This window comes from Rhipicephalus sanguineus, chromosome 5 (genome assembly GCF_013339695.2).
Source record: "Rhipicephalus sanguineus isolate Rsan-2018 chromosome 5, BIME_Rsan_1.4, whole genome shotgun sequence".
NCBI classification, from domain to species: domain Eukaryota; kingdom Metazoa; phylum Arthropoda; class Arachnida; order Ixodida; family Ixodidae; genus Rhipicephalus; species Rhipicephalus sanguineus.
The window spans coordinates 79,855,331-79,870,259 of NC_051180.1; the positions used below are offsets into that span (position 1 = coordinate 79,855,331).

Below are 14,929 nucleotides of genomic sequence, written 5' to 3' on the forward strand. Positions count from 1 at the left end.
CATCTCCCGTTGCCTTTCCTTCCTTCCTCCTCCTCCTTCTCCGCCTCCTCATCCCACGTACACGCTCCCAATCCGGCTTCACCATGGGAGTCCCGTCGAGAGAAGAAGGAGAGGCGAAGGACGCGGGAGATATGTAAAAATCTGAACTGGCGGACCTTCGACATTTTGCGAGGGAACGGGCCGACGGGCTAGGAAACCCACATTGCCAACCGTGGAGAGAGCACGCGCAGTGGCGCTGCGAGTGAGAGTCGTCTTCCTCCTCTCCTTTCTCCCTCTTGTTCTTGAAACTGCCGCGGCGAGGCGCTGCGGGCGCCTCCTTCTCCCTTCCTCGCCTTCTTATTTCATCCCTTCTTTTTTTTTAAGGAGGGTCGGGATCAGAGAGAGGGAGGTCAGCCGAATCGCTCCTTTGCCTCCCGCAGCATCCGCATCACTCCATCCTCGGTCGCCGGCTAAGCCACGTGCGTCCCTCGCACAACTGGGGCACGCGCTACGCGCGCGGACTCGACGAGTTCGGCTGCTCGGACTGCACTCCAGGCGACCGGACCTTTCGAGACGAAACATCCTAGGATGCGTCGCTGGAAGAAAGCACCCAAGCGTCTCGGCCAACCCGAACGGAAACTGTCTAGCCCGTGTTCCAGCGCGAAAATGATGTAACAAAACAGTCCTGTCGTCGCTGTCACCGAACCCATCCTTCTTACCCTCTGTCGACTTCCCGCTGTTTCGGACGTCTTCGGTTCCGTATGGCACGCGATGTGTGATTTCGGTGTGTCATCCGAGACGTGGAGGGACGCAATAACTGTCTGACTCGGGAAAGACGAACCGCCGCTTCCCGCCGCCGATAGTGTTTTGTCCGGTAGTGAAAGATGTGGGTCAGCATTTGACGGATGAAGGGACGAGATATGATAAAATGAGAGGCGACGTTCGGGAGACGAGGTGGATCGTGACGTGTGTTCTGGACAATCCGCCGATTCGTCGACGTTAGGGCGAACGGAAGGCTGGATTTTTTTTTTCTTTTTCTCGCAAGTTCTTTCTGGAGATCCCTGTGGTATCACTGCTCAACAGGGAAGAGGACGAAAAGAAAAAGAAGAAGCTACCGATACAGCATCGGAACACCACTTGAGACAACGTGAGCTGGAGGTAAGATCAACTTTGTTTGCTGAAAACTCAGTGTATCAACTTTCATTCGGCGCATTAAGAAGAAAACGAAAAGCCTCAGACAGAAGACTCAGCATTTCTTCTACAGCTGTCCCATATGAGCAAAGGCTTAACGGACTACGATGTGGTAGGGTTGGGTAATATTTACTCAATATCATCTTTCTAAGTAATGCTCCAGCATAAGCGCATTTTGTGACTCCCAGTCCTGTTAAGCAGCATAACGGACATGATGCTACAGCTTTTTCTTTATTGATTCGATAGGTTCATCACTTCCTTCATGCTACTCATAAGTGCTTGTTCTCGACTAGGTTCGAAGTTTTAACCTGCTGAACCACGCTCGCTGTTTTCTAAGTATACGCTTTCCGTGCAGCGTGATTATTTGCCGCAACCGGCGCTTACCACACTTGCCTTTACAAAGTTATGCACACATACGGTGCACTTCGTTTAACTTAGTCCAATAAATAACACGCGTCTTTACAAACATTCTTGCGTTGTTTCAATCCCTCGTGTTAATCAAGCCGCCTTCGATAGACTCGTTCATCAAACTTTTTCCACGACCTTCCTACTAATGACTTAATAGAATGGAGTAATGAAATGGTTTAACAGTAAATACAGTGCCATTCACTGATGCCTAATCTGCCTCTCGGTTTGCGTGTCGGTCATTCGGCACGCCTTTATGCCGCCATTGCCATGTTGCGAACGTTTTTGTATATATAACGCACTTCACTTAAAGCTGCGTCACCTTCCCATTTGAGTAATTCTTACAACACTCCTGTTTAACCATATTTTGTGTTGCTTATTCCAGTCTGGATGTTCATATTAGAAGACACTTACTAGGCTTCGAAGGTATTGCCTTACCATATTTAATGGAACGCGAGAAACCATGTTCCGTCAAGTCATATTTTAACCAAAATGAGAAACAAAACAGGATATGTTATCAAAAATAACGAAACCGGTGAAACCGTCTTAATTAACTTAATAATTTCTGGGTTCTTACGTGCCAGATCGATGGCATGGAATAACGTCATTGATTGCCCGGCAGATTAACGGCCCGGTCTCAGGTCTCCCATGTCGGGACATCAAGGCCTTGCCAGAACCACGATATGATTTCGAGGCACGCCGTAGTGAAGGGCTCCGGAAATTTCGACCACCTGGTCCACCTACATCGCACAGTACACGGGCCTCTAGCATTTTGCCTCCATCGAAATGCGACCACCGTGGTCCGGATCGAACCCGTGGCTTTCGGGTCAGCAGCCGAGCACCATAACCACTGTACCACCGCGGCGGACGTCTAAGTTAAATTACTTTCACTATTAAACCAAGAACGACCTAGGCATTGTCTCACGCGTTTAACTACGAAAGGCACAGCACAGAGAAAAAAAAAGACTGTCTCAAAGGGATGCTGAAGTGAAATAACGAATCAATTTAGACACAAATTGTACTCTGAGAGTCTAATGTCGTTAATTTCATCATAACAGGCTTATTAGAAAATCAAGGTCGAAGTCTAATTTTTAAATTTCGCGTCGAAATCTTTTGTGACGTCAAGAAATTCAAAGCGTATTTTTCGTACTTCGGCTACATTGGCTCAACGAAATTTCCTGAAACTTCGTATGTTAAGTCTATGGGGCCCCCTCAGAGGACGGTGTACTTCATTTTTACTGACTATGAAGGACCGTCAAAATCTATGACGTCACGGCGTTTGGTACGGGAATTTCAAGGCGGCGTCGACACCCGCATTTTCTTTTTGCGCGTTTTTTCCCTTACCAGGCGTCTTCTCCTGGCAAACGTGGTGATTTTGTAATTGTGAAAACATAATTTACTAATACTAGAAAAGCAAGAACGAAGTTTGCACTGAGTCGCGCAAGGCTTGAAACAGCGAAGCTGGATGATTCTGAGGTCTAATCTGGTTGCTTCTAGGTTGTTGCTAGGCTTTAGCTAGATGATGCTAGGTTGCTCCTAGGTTACTGCTAGGCTTTAGCTAGGTGATGCTAGGTTGTTTCTAGGTTGCTTCTAGGTTATTGCTAGGCTTTAGCGAGGTGATGATAGGTTGTTTCTAGGTTGCTTCTAGGTTGTTGCGAGGCTTTAGCTAGGTGATGCTAGGTTGCTCCTAGGTTACTGCTAGGCTTTAGCTAGGTAATGCTAGGTTGTTTCTGGGTTGCTCCTAGGTTACTGCTAGGCTTTAGCTAGGTGATGCTAGGTTGTTTCGGGGTTGCTTCTAGGTTACTGATAGGCTTTAGCTAGGTGATGCTAGGTTGTTTCTGGGTTGCTTCTAGGTTACTGCTAGGCTTTAGCTAGGTGATGCTAGGTTGTTTCTGGGTTGCTTCTAGGTTACTGCTAGGCTTTAGCTAGGTGATGCTAGGTTGTTTCTGGGTTGCTCCTAGGTTACTGCTAGGTTGTTTCTGGGTTGCTCCTAGGTTACTGCTAGGCTTTAGCTAGGTGATGCTAGGTTGTTTCTGGGCTGCTTCTAGGTTACTGCTAGGCTTTAGCTAGGTGATGCTAGGTTGCTCCTAGGTTACTGCTAGGCTTTAGCGAGGTGATGATAGGTTGTTTCTAGGTTGCTTCTAGGTTGTTGCGAGGCTTTAGCTAGGTGATGCTAGGTTGCTCCTAGGTTACTGCTAGGCTTTAGCTAGGTGATGCTAGGTTGTTTCTGGGTTGCTTCTAGGTTATTGCTAGGCTTTAGCTAGGTGATGCTAGGTTATTTCTGGGTTGCTTCTAGGTTATTGCTAAGCTTTAGCTAGGTGATGCTAGGTTATTTCTGGGTTGCTTCTTGGTTATTGCTAGGCTTTAGCTAGGTGATGCCGGGTTGTTTCGTTTGCTTCTAAGTTACTGCTAGGCTCTAGCTAGGTGATGCTAGGTTGTTTCTAGGTTGCTTCTAGGTTATTGCGAGGCTTTAGCTAGGTGATGCTAGGTTGCTTCTAGGTTACTGCTAGGCTTTAGCTAGGTGATGCTAGGTTGTTTCAAGGTTGCTTCTAGGTTATTGCTAGGCTTTAGCTAGGTGATGCTAGGTTGTTTCTGGGTTGCTTCTAGGTTATTGCTAGGCTTTAGTTAGGTGATGCTGGGTTGTTTCTAGTTTGATTCTAAGTTACTGCAAGGCCCTAGCTAGGTGATGCTAGGTTGTTTCTCGGTTGCTTCTAGGTTGCTTCTCAGCGCAGAGAGGTTCGAGTTAAACCACAGACAGTCACAGACACGACACGGATGTCCAAACTCCAGCGACAGAAACTCGAACAGAAACCGAGCGTTCGCACCTCCCGTAGATCTACGGGCATGTCGTCGTTAGCGCAGGGCTTCCGTCGCTTCGGGGTCTTCTCGCAGCCGCCGTTGTCCTTCCCGTTCCCCAGTATTCTCTCGTTGTACGACGTACAGACGTTTAAGCTTCGGTGTTGTTGCCACGTGTTTAACACTGGGTTAATCCCGAGGGTTCATTAAAGCTATTTTTTTTTTCAATTACTGATTAAGTCTGTCTAGAAACCTTAAGTGGTGTTTGCCACCCGTCTTCTGCCTTCTTCATTTTTAGTTGACCAGCGGTGAGCAGTGGGATTTGCCCAATTTATGTGGCACCTACCAATTCATGATGACGATAGTTTTTGTACACATTCGTACGCACCAAAACTTTTACGGCCTGCTGTCTCGGCGTTAAAAATCCTTTTTCTCTTTCGTGTAACTTTAAAACAAGATGTACAACCACAGATTCTGACAACGTGCACCGAGACGTTACTTATCGTTGAAAACAAAAGGAACTTCTGTCATCCAGCTTCGAGTCGTGCCATTACAAACGACCCCATATATATGCCCGCAGATTGCAACTGCTTCATCGCTCAGCATCCAGGTCGGCTCGCGCGCATATAACGGGTATGCATACTGAGCCGGCTCGCTTTACTGCTATAATGATTCAACTTCTCTAGAAGCATATGCCACAGCAACAAAACCCCAGTTCAAGCTTCTTACGCCACACAATTCGCCATCATTCCCTGGCTGTAGTTAAGGGTATAGAGGGCACGCTAGAGCGGAGGTGAGCTCGAAGCAATAAGACTGCCCTCCCACCCGGACCGCCCTCAGCCTTCCATCGGGTGAAACTTATGGAAGGAGCAAACTGTGACAGTGTCGTTAGTCACTGTCTAGCTTGGCTGCGACCCCGCACGAGGCGGAGCAGCCGAGTTCTCAGCTCGTTCTAAATTGCGCCTCTAATTGCCAGCGACGCCGAAAGAACAAGAAATTCCGCGAGAACACAGCCTGCTGGCTGCCGGAAATGCCCGTTCCTCTTCCCGACACCCCACCTAACCATTCCTTTGCGCGAGCATACACACGCTGTGTACACCTCTGAAACTTTACTAAACTCTCAAACCCAGCTTACCGCGGCGCCATTACCAGCCTATACCACGAACTCTTCTCAGTTCACTGCGCCTTTCTCATTAGCAGAGCGGACAAAAGTTGTTTCTCCACACAAGTACGATCTCAGCACCCAATTAATTTTTTTCCTAAGTGGGACAGCAAATAAAGAAAAATTATATCAACTATAAGAACTCGGCTTCTTTTAATTTCACGGCAGGGTGGTGTGTCGGCTAATTGCGCGTGCACCGTTGGAGTTTCTTACATGTTTATTTGCTCGCGAGTTCGATTTATTTACAGCAATAATTTTGTTTAATGGCGTTTTTTTTTCTTAGCCTTCCTCTAATCCGCAGCTCTCAGAGCGTTCCAATTAATGGGGAGACAAAAATCGGTTGATTTACGCGAACCGTGCGTCGAAGCGAACTGTTCGAGTAATCCGGCAACAAATTAGGAACGGCTTTACGCCGACCATATATTTTAAAAAAATTGACCAAGAGCTGTTTTTCCGAGCTGACGCCTTTTTTTCCCGAAATATTTTATTCCTTTTGTGTTTTTCTTGAAGTACGCTTAATTGGCTCGTCCCTGCCTCGCACTTTATGTGAGCGCTCCCTTTTCTTCTTCTGCTTGTAATTTTGTGAACAAAAACAAAAGAAACGCTCAACTTTCCGCCGCATTCCGCCCTTTGTCAATGACAGCGATGCGTAATAAATAACGACGTAGCTTTGAACCGGCCTTTGGGGGAAAAAAAAACAACGCAGGAATAGCGAAAAGTGAAAGAAAAACGTTTGACGTAGGCTTTTCTGTTTTTCCTTTCGAAAACGACAAAGAAACGTGGGACCTATAGCGACGGTGAGCTGCTTCTGCCGACTCGACGTGTGAGGAATTAAAGAGTCCAGGGCACGTTTCGCACAACTGGCGTCTCTTTCGAAGAGAAAGAAAAAACAATAATAAAAAATGGAAAAAGAAGAAACGCTCGAGCGACGCTCTAACATTTCCTTGTGCTTTTCTGTCTGTGTTCTATCCGACTTTCGCTGGACAAAGAAGCCTCAAGAAAGAAATGTAGCGTGCCGAACCGTTCGGCAAGTCAAAGCATTGTCAAATGCGAGAATACGAACCACGTGTAAATCTCATAAAAGTGTCAACATGAGTGGCGCGCATAAGCGAAGCCTCCTGAAACAACTCAGATTATATATATATATATATATATATATATATATATATATATATATATATATATATATATATATATATATATATATATATATATATATATATATATATGGCTAGTGTAAAGAAGGCCGCGCATCTGCCTCTTTGTGATGAATTTGGAACGCCAGTCACATCTCGAACGGATGAGAGGCGTAGGACGCGAAAATATTTTCCTCGACGAAGGCTGCGTGTATTGTTTTCCGTTTGTTCTTTTTTTTTCGTATCCCAAGTGACAGTGTCTCGAGATAGACGAAGTATAAATAAGCAGATTTTCTTTTTTTTTTTTAGGCTTGCGTAGAAATGCTCGATTGGCCACAGCTGCTACGTTTGCAAACGCGATATAACCCGCAGCTCACGTATGTAGGCATATATATAGGAATTCTTGCAAAGCATGCGTCGCACGTAGAGACATGTGCAACAGAGGAAACAAAGAAGAGGTCGAGAACATGTCGCGGTATAAAGTAAATGATGAAAATATGAGAAGATACTGGAAGCCACAATTTTCTGGTTATATAAAAAACAGAGTGTATCTGTACTTATGTTCAAAAGGGAAGCGGCCTGATACACCCTATCGTTTTCGTAAGTGAACCTTGCGAACAGCTGCAACGACAGCATCTGAAAACGTCAGTCACGTGCTTGCCTCATCTTTATTTGAGCACAACAAAAATGACGTCTTAGGCAACTCCCGGACTATGCACCTTTGTCAGAGTGAGACAGAAGAACCAAACTATCGACGGTATCTTAAGGGAAAGCATTTGCCTCAGACGGCTGCACGAAAGCGCGCTGGCTAACCCGGCGATGGTTCATCAAACCATCCTAACACTAGACGCCTACGTAAAAAAACACACCAACACTCGAACACCAATTGCCTCATCGGACGGGCTCTCGGTTCAGTAGCCCGGGAGGCCGGTTAGGAATGCCCCGCCGGTGCAGTAATCAGTCTCCAAGCGTTAGCTCCCGCGCGCAATCTGGATGCCACCCCAGCAGAAATCGGGAGCGAGGTTTTTTCCCGATGATGAGCATCACGAAGTTGCTGGCTCACGGCCGCACCGAACGCTTCCCCGCGTCCCGTAGTACGCTTCTAACGTACAAACGTCCGTTGAGTGCTGGTCGAATGTGATGGAAATACCATCAGCGTGCCGGCTACAGACACCGTGGCGACGGGCTAGTAGAAGAGCGCGCGCATGGTAGCCACTCTCACGAAGAGAGGCTGGCGAGGCTATTAGTGCCAAAGAATTCGGTCCCCTCGCCCCCTTCCCTATTAGTATGAATGCCGCGCCGCCCGCCGCCAATGACTCAACTAGAAAATAAAAAAAAAGTGGAAGAGAAGATGCACAGTGGAGGCTTCCCCTTTCCCACCTATATGACCTTTCTTTCCCCATTCGTTCCTCTCCTCCTCGCCACTTCGAACCGTTTCCCTGAAAGCCGACGGGGGAAGAGGGATAAGAAGCGACGGTCTCGTGCCCTTTAGCGGCTCCTCGAAGTAGGGATATATCTGGGCTTCCGCTCCTCGGGCCTTATCGGCCCGCTTGAGCCACAGCGCCAGACCTGTTTCTGTCATTCCTTTCCTCTTCGCTTTTTTTTCTATTTTATATATAAATATCTGCGTACTTTCTTTCTGGTGTCTGCCGCAGCGGTTCGCGATTTGGTAGGTCGTCGTTGTACTGTGCCAGTTACTGGAGAGCCCTTCCTTGCGTCGTCGTTTCCTTCGCTGCCGCCACCGCTGCTGGGATAGAAGTGACCCCCGTAGCTTAGAGCACCAGTCCTCTTCCCTTCGAATCTAACCCCTTCCCCCTCCCCTCGCGCTAACCCTACTACTCTCCTTGCAATTTCCTTTTTTTTTTTTTGAAACTGAGCTTGGCTCCTTTCCAGGCAAGTTTGCCGAAGAAGCTACTGCGCCACCGTCGCCTGAGAAAGATTGAAGCGGACTTTCTGGCAGCTTTTTTGTTGTTGTGGCGAAGAGTGGGTTTGTTGTGTGCCTCGATTGTTTCCTGTTTGCGAAAAGTCTTTACTGTCGGAAAAAAAAGAAAAGCTAAATGTAAAAATGTTTCTGCTTTCAAAACAATTCCGGGCTTGAACCTGCCGTTTACATTCATGTTTGTTATACCCTTTTTTTTCCTCTCTCTTTCTGTCGGTTGTGGGAAGTGGTGTTTCGCAGCGTCTTCTAAAAATAGATTTAGGCGCTCAATGTACCCTTCATATATATATATGACATAGACGGCTCAGTCTCTGCATTGCCACAGCGTCCTACACTTCAATTTTATTTCGTCAGTTTGCTATTTATAACATATAGCTGCTCGCTATCGTCCCGTACAGATTCTATAGAAACCGTAGTTTATCAGAACATCAGGCATTCTAAGGACACTACTTCATCCAAACAGCAACCCGATAGGCGCATAGACGATGCAAGCGGTCAGCAGTCTATATGTCGCGAAAAGAAACAATCGGTAGACTGCTACATGCCTTGAAGATAAACGTCTATTGGGCGCGAGGACATAACCTGGCACCGCTATGCGTAGGCGTCCGTGTGACGTGCAAGGTTGGATTGCTCCGCCATCCTTATCCCGCTCAGCCCGCAGCCGCTTTCTGTCTTCTTTTTTATTATTATTGTTGTACTTCACATTGACGAAGTCAGTAAAGTACTGCTGTGGCTTCGTCACTGACTGTACGATATGCGAAATAACTGCTCCGAAAAAATAATACGTTCCTCAAAATGACTAGACACCACCTTGACTACAGGCGTCGTCTACTACGACCACCGATATGGAAGCCACGGGGGCCGAGCGCGCTGATTTTGTAAAAGCTAAAGAACCCTATTCAGGCGGGCAGGTTAACCAGGGCTGAGCCCGGTAGGCTACCCTGCACTGGGGAAGGGGGGAGGGGGAAGGAAAGTTAGAGAGGAGGAGAGAAAAGTCACTCTTTCAGCCGACGTAAGAGTTCCGCGTTTGACATCACAAACGGCGAATCAGTCCGGTATCCTTGAGAAAACGCAACTGAAACTAAGCATCCAATGGGCTTTAGCGTATGCTTGAGGCAAAGAAAAAAAAACAAATTTTAGCTGCAAGAAAGGCGGGCAACGTGACCACCACGTAACTTCATTAATTTAGGTTCGCATCTAAAGACGGGTCATAGTTGACCCGAGAAACAAAGGGCGTGAGCGAATTTACGTTCCTCTTTAGTACGCATAGTCTTATAAAGCACGATGCAAGCGGTTTCTCCACTTTGTGGGAAGCAGCCCAACATGCTTAGAGCTGGATGCAGCAGCAACATTACTGAAATTATTGGAGGTAAACACACACGAGCTATATGCACACGCGCGCCTCATTCAGAGTTGTAGCTAGATAACATCTTACATGAGCACAAGTTTGAGCGCGGCACGATTTTAATATTTATATGTTGCTCCTTATTGTGTCAGTGTTCTACGGTTGTCACACGGTGCATTTTCGACCGTCGTCGAGCCACATCGGGATGAAAATTTTCGACGATTTTCTCTGTTCTGCAGTTTGCACAAAGGGGCCAATCGCGATCGAAAAATACGGTCCCGGTAGGGCTCAACTCAACTGCGATAGTAAACGCACCGTGCGCCAACCAGCCGCATTACCTTGCGCATCTGAATGCACTAGCATGCTGCAAGGGGTGGCTTACTATGGTCCAGATGGCAATTTTATGCTTATGAAGCGCGAAAAACACGAAGACGAGGCAGAGATACACGCAGAATAAGCGCTTGTCCTGTATGTATTTCTGCTTCGTCCCCAAGATTTTTTTTCGCGCTTCGTAAGCATGAACCGATTCTAACTAGGTCAAATAGCTGTGTTGACAATGATATGTTTCAGTTAAAATACCAGTGTCCAGCATTTACATCTTCATTGATAAGCAGTATGACACTTCGCAGCTGCTGTTAGACGGTGAATGAGTGCCTGAGGCCCGTGTTCTTAGATTTAGCTGCTCTTTAAAGAAACCCATGGAGATGGTCGAAATTTCCGGAGTCTTCCACTACTGATAATCATATCGTGGTTCTCGGACGTGAAACCCCGACAATTTTAGATGAATCAGTGTTTGAAGCTGGCCACGTTGTCACCTGTAGCGCAACATAAAGAAGGGAGGGAGGAACAGGAGAGAAAGGAAAGGTGGGGATGTTAACCAGTCTAGAATGATCCCTTCGCTTGTAGAAGTCATGGGGGAGCTTTAAAGTTAGAGAAAGGACGAGAAGGAGAACACTCACGCACAAAGTCACGCACTTCACAGTCATGATAACGCCGTTAGTCTATAACCGCCGGCGCAAGCCTGATGTCTTCAAGAAGTTGAGCACTGCCTTCGTCGCCTTCACTCGCGATGACATAAAGAAGAAGCCACACTAGATATAGGCTCATTCTACAGACATCCTCTATTGCAAGGAACTCCATAAGCTAGAAATAATAATAAAGGAATGTCAGGCGACAGCGGTATCACGCTGTTGCAAATCAGGGTAACGGTGAACGTGAAAGCTCACGCTAGACTCGCACAGTGGCACGGAGCAGTATAAAGTGCCATGCCACCGATAACATTGTGTGCACTTTCCCATACTGTGTAGTCTCTAGGCGTCCGTACACATGAAGAGAGAGTAAAGCAACGCTGTTCAAAGGGGAAAACGCCAGAAATTGCGATTTAAAGCAACGCGTTCAACCGTCCGCTCCCTTCGCCGGAGCAACGTGAGATCACGTGATCCAAGCCTGCACGTCACGACGATCGCAGCGCCAGCTTCTCCAGTGGTGGGCTGCTGTGGAGACAACACAAGACAGGACGAAAGGGCGCAGAATGACCTCAAATTTTAACACGTACGAGCCGTATTCATACTTTTTGCAATTTATGTACATCTATCTATCTATCTATCTATCTATCTATCTATCTATCTATCTATCTATCTATCTATCTATCTATCTATCTATCTATCTATCTATCTATCTATCTATCTATCTATCTATCTATCTATCTATCCTTGTTATTAAAGTAATGAATAGAACCAGGCGTAATCGAACTCGCGTCACATGGTTTAACTCAACACTCTCCGCTGCTACTGAAGAGAAATATGTCCTTAGAATCCTTTATAGCATGCCTTGAGAAATACCAAGAACAAAAGCTACGTGTTCTGCCTGTAGCTACAGAGTTACAAAAGAATTGCTTCCAATACTGAAATTGATCCGGTGTTTCGTGTCGGGAACGAGGGCCGCGTTATATTAAAATTGCGCAGCATCACCGCGGTGCTCCTCGCAAAACAACGCGCGCTCGTAAATTATCCTCGCATGCAAAGTTTCTACGCCGTTAAAGATGACCCGAATGACCAGAGAGCCTTGGAGGGTATCCGTAATGTGCTCGGAGCTATCGACTGCGCAAGGTCGTTCATATACATCAACTTCTCATCCATCAAGAAATGTCCTCCGAAGGGAGCCGTGGGTCCCCGCCTTCTGCCGATAAAATTCAACTCAGCCACCGATTCCCGAGCACTTCGATCCTCATATTCGGGGATATGTAAGCTACAAAAGGCTGGTACTGTAAGTCATTGAGTACTACTTGGTTGGGGCTGAAGCGGTCGTGCTGATATACCCCAGAGCACTGTTTCGCGTGCCTAGGCACCATGATATCTCTTCATTTTTTTCAAGCGAAACTTGTTATGAGTTACAGATTTCGGCGGGGGCATAGCACGCGAGAAACCCGGCGCCGACGACTGCACAGATTGCAAGCCAGAACCTTCTGAAACCAGTACACTAAGAGTAAATTCCAGACAATATCCAGAAGCGAGCTGCAAGTTCTGCAAGCAGACATGTCACATATCCTATGGAAATGCGCAGAGATCGAGCAATATACAGAGAGGACGACCTTTTCGAGGAGCGATGGCTAAGTGCTCTGACTAGCTCGGATCCACACGAGCAACTATGGGCAATCCAGCGGGCCCGGGCTGCGGTGGAAAGGCTATGCCTCGCCGCACATAATGCCCGGGTGACATGAGCACGGGCCGGCAACCACGCGGCTGCTTTCCTGAATAACGTTTTTCCGTCCGTCTCTCCGTGTACAGAAATGCGGCCCTCGAAGGTGGGCTAGTCCCATGGGCCATTTTCGATTAATTGATGCTCTCTCGATCGTGGGTCTGTGGTGATCAGCCTTTTCTGATATGGCAATCTGATCTTTTATCGAGGTTCCTTCTCAATTCACGTTACCACATTTCATTGTTGCCTGGATATGAACGCATTAACATCCTTGTTTCTTGTAGCAACCGACGTGTCGCGCTGCTAAGCACGTGGTTGAAGGTCCCATTCCCGGCATGGAGGTTAGGAGGGAGGATTGTGCAATAAGAAAGAAAGAAAGAAAGAAAGAAAGAAAGAAAGAAAGAAAGAAAGAAAGAAAGAAAGAAAGAAAGAAAGAAAGAAAGAAAGAAAGAAAGAAAGAAAGAAAGAAAGAAAGAAAGAAAGAAAGAAAGAAAGAAAGAAAGAAAGAAAGAAAGAAAGAAAGAAAGAAAGAAAGTAGTCCGTCAGGCACGCACACGCCGAGCTTCGCCTGACCACATTTTCCCGATAGGGCAAGGTCTCCTGAATTTTTTGTTTGCTCTTTATAATTACCTCTTCCATTATTCTTTTCCCACTTTAATTATTTTGCTTTTTTTTAATATGGCTGAAAAGTACCATTTCTCCTTAACGGCCTCCATTTATTCTTCTACTTCTTATTGCCTGCCTTCGAACTTCTTCCATGTGACGCAACGCTGTCTCGTAGGCAGTTTTAAAAAGCAATTATTTTCATATTTACTTTACTTGTAACTAATATGTTGTCATTTATGTTATTCTAGCTCTTCTATATTGCTGTCAATCATGCTTGTTCAATCTTATATAAGCCCCGCCACGGTGGTCTAGTGGTTATGGCGCTCGACTGCTGACCCGAAGGTCGCGGGATCGAATCCCGGCCGCGGCGGCTGCATTTTCGATGGAGGCGAAAATGTTTGAGGCCCGTGTACTTAGATTTAGGTGCACGTTAAAGAACCCCAGGTGGTCGAAATTTCCGGAGCCCTCCACTACGGCGTCTCTCATAATCATATCGTGGTTTTGGGACGTTAAACCCCAGATATTATTATTAATCTTATATAACAATTCAGTTTACTCGTTTTCGTGTGTCTGAAGTTGTTGCAATTTCACTTTCACATCTCTCTATCTATTTGTTGTTGTTGTTGTTGTTCTTGTTGTTGTTTCCCTATTATTAAACAGCATATGAGATTATGAGATTATTTAGTATAACAGTATTTCATTTACGAGTTCTACTATTTTTTCTACGTTACTACATCTTAGTATGTGGACTTGTTTGCGGCGTTTCATTTGTGTTAATTCAATTTATATCTTTCGTTGAAATTCTCACAAATAATTCAGTATATTTCGATATCATGTTTCAGCTCATTTGCTGTCAAGTCTTATTGCTTCTTCAAAACTTATTCCTTCCTCTTAGCAAGTTGCTTTTGCTTTTACTTGTTTTGTTTTCTTTTTTATTCAGTACAGGAGGTTCCCCTGCAGCCTAGAGCTTTGGGGCCTCCTTCCGCATAATATGTATCTATATAACATTTTTTTATGATTAAAATACTTCTTCTTCTTAGAAACTGCACTATGAGGATAGAGCAAGAGATTCCAAATCTTCCTTTTGCCGTGAAGGTTTGTTCTCGAAAGTAGGTGTACAAATACAATCACCTGCCAGATTTTGCGCCAGTTTAAACAAAGGCCAAAATCTTGATTTGGTTTTGAATGTGACTTTGTGTATTATTGCAGAGCTTTGCAAGCCTTAGAATGACACTTTTTGTTTTGGTTTCTGATAGCTGGAATGCAGTCGCATGAGCAAACAGCTAAGGGGCTACCAATCCCCTTTCGTGCGTGTTTGTTAAACTTTCGGACTTCCGTATCTATCTATCTATCTATCTATCTATCTATCTATCTATCTATCTATCTATCTATCTATCTATCTATCTATCTATCTATCTATCTATCTATCTATCTATCTATCTATCTATCTATCTATCTATCTATCTATCTATCTATCTATCTATCTATCTATCTGTCTGTCTGTCTGTCTGTCTGTCTGTCTGTCTGTCTGTCTGTCTGTCTGTCTGTCTGTCTGTCTGTCTGTCTGTCTGTCTGTCTGTCTGTCTGTCTGTCTGTCTGTCTGTCTGTCTGACTTGCTAGCTAAGCCTTCATTACAGTACGCAGCTCACGTAGCTCTCGATTTAGTGTGTTTG

General features: G+C 45.8%; 1 protein-coding gene across 1 annotated transcript in view; it reads left to right on the forward strand.

The window, feature by feature from the left end:
• The first annotated feature begins 498 nt into the window (after window positions 1–498).
• Window positions 499–14,929, forward strand: part of LOC119394751 (neuronal acetylcholine receptor subunit alpha-10-like) — a 387,146-nt gene continuing 372,715 nt past the window's right edge. Inside the window, exon 1 of the mRNA XM_037662057.2 lies at window positions 499–1,137. The gene's annotated coding sequence lies outside the window, so the exon portion shown is untranslated. The remainder of the gene's footprint in view (window positions 1,138–14,929) is intronic.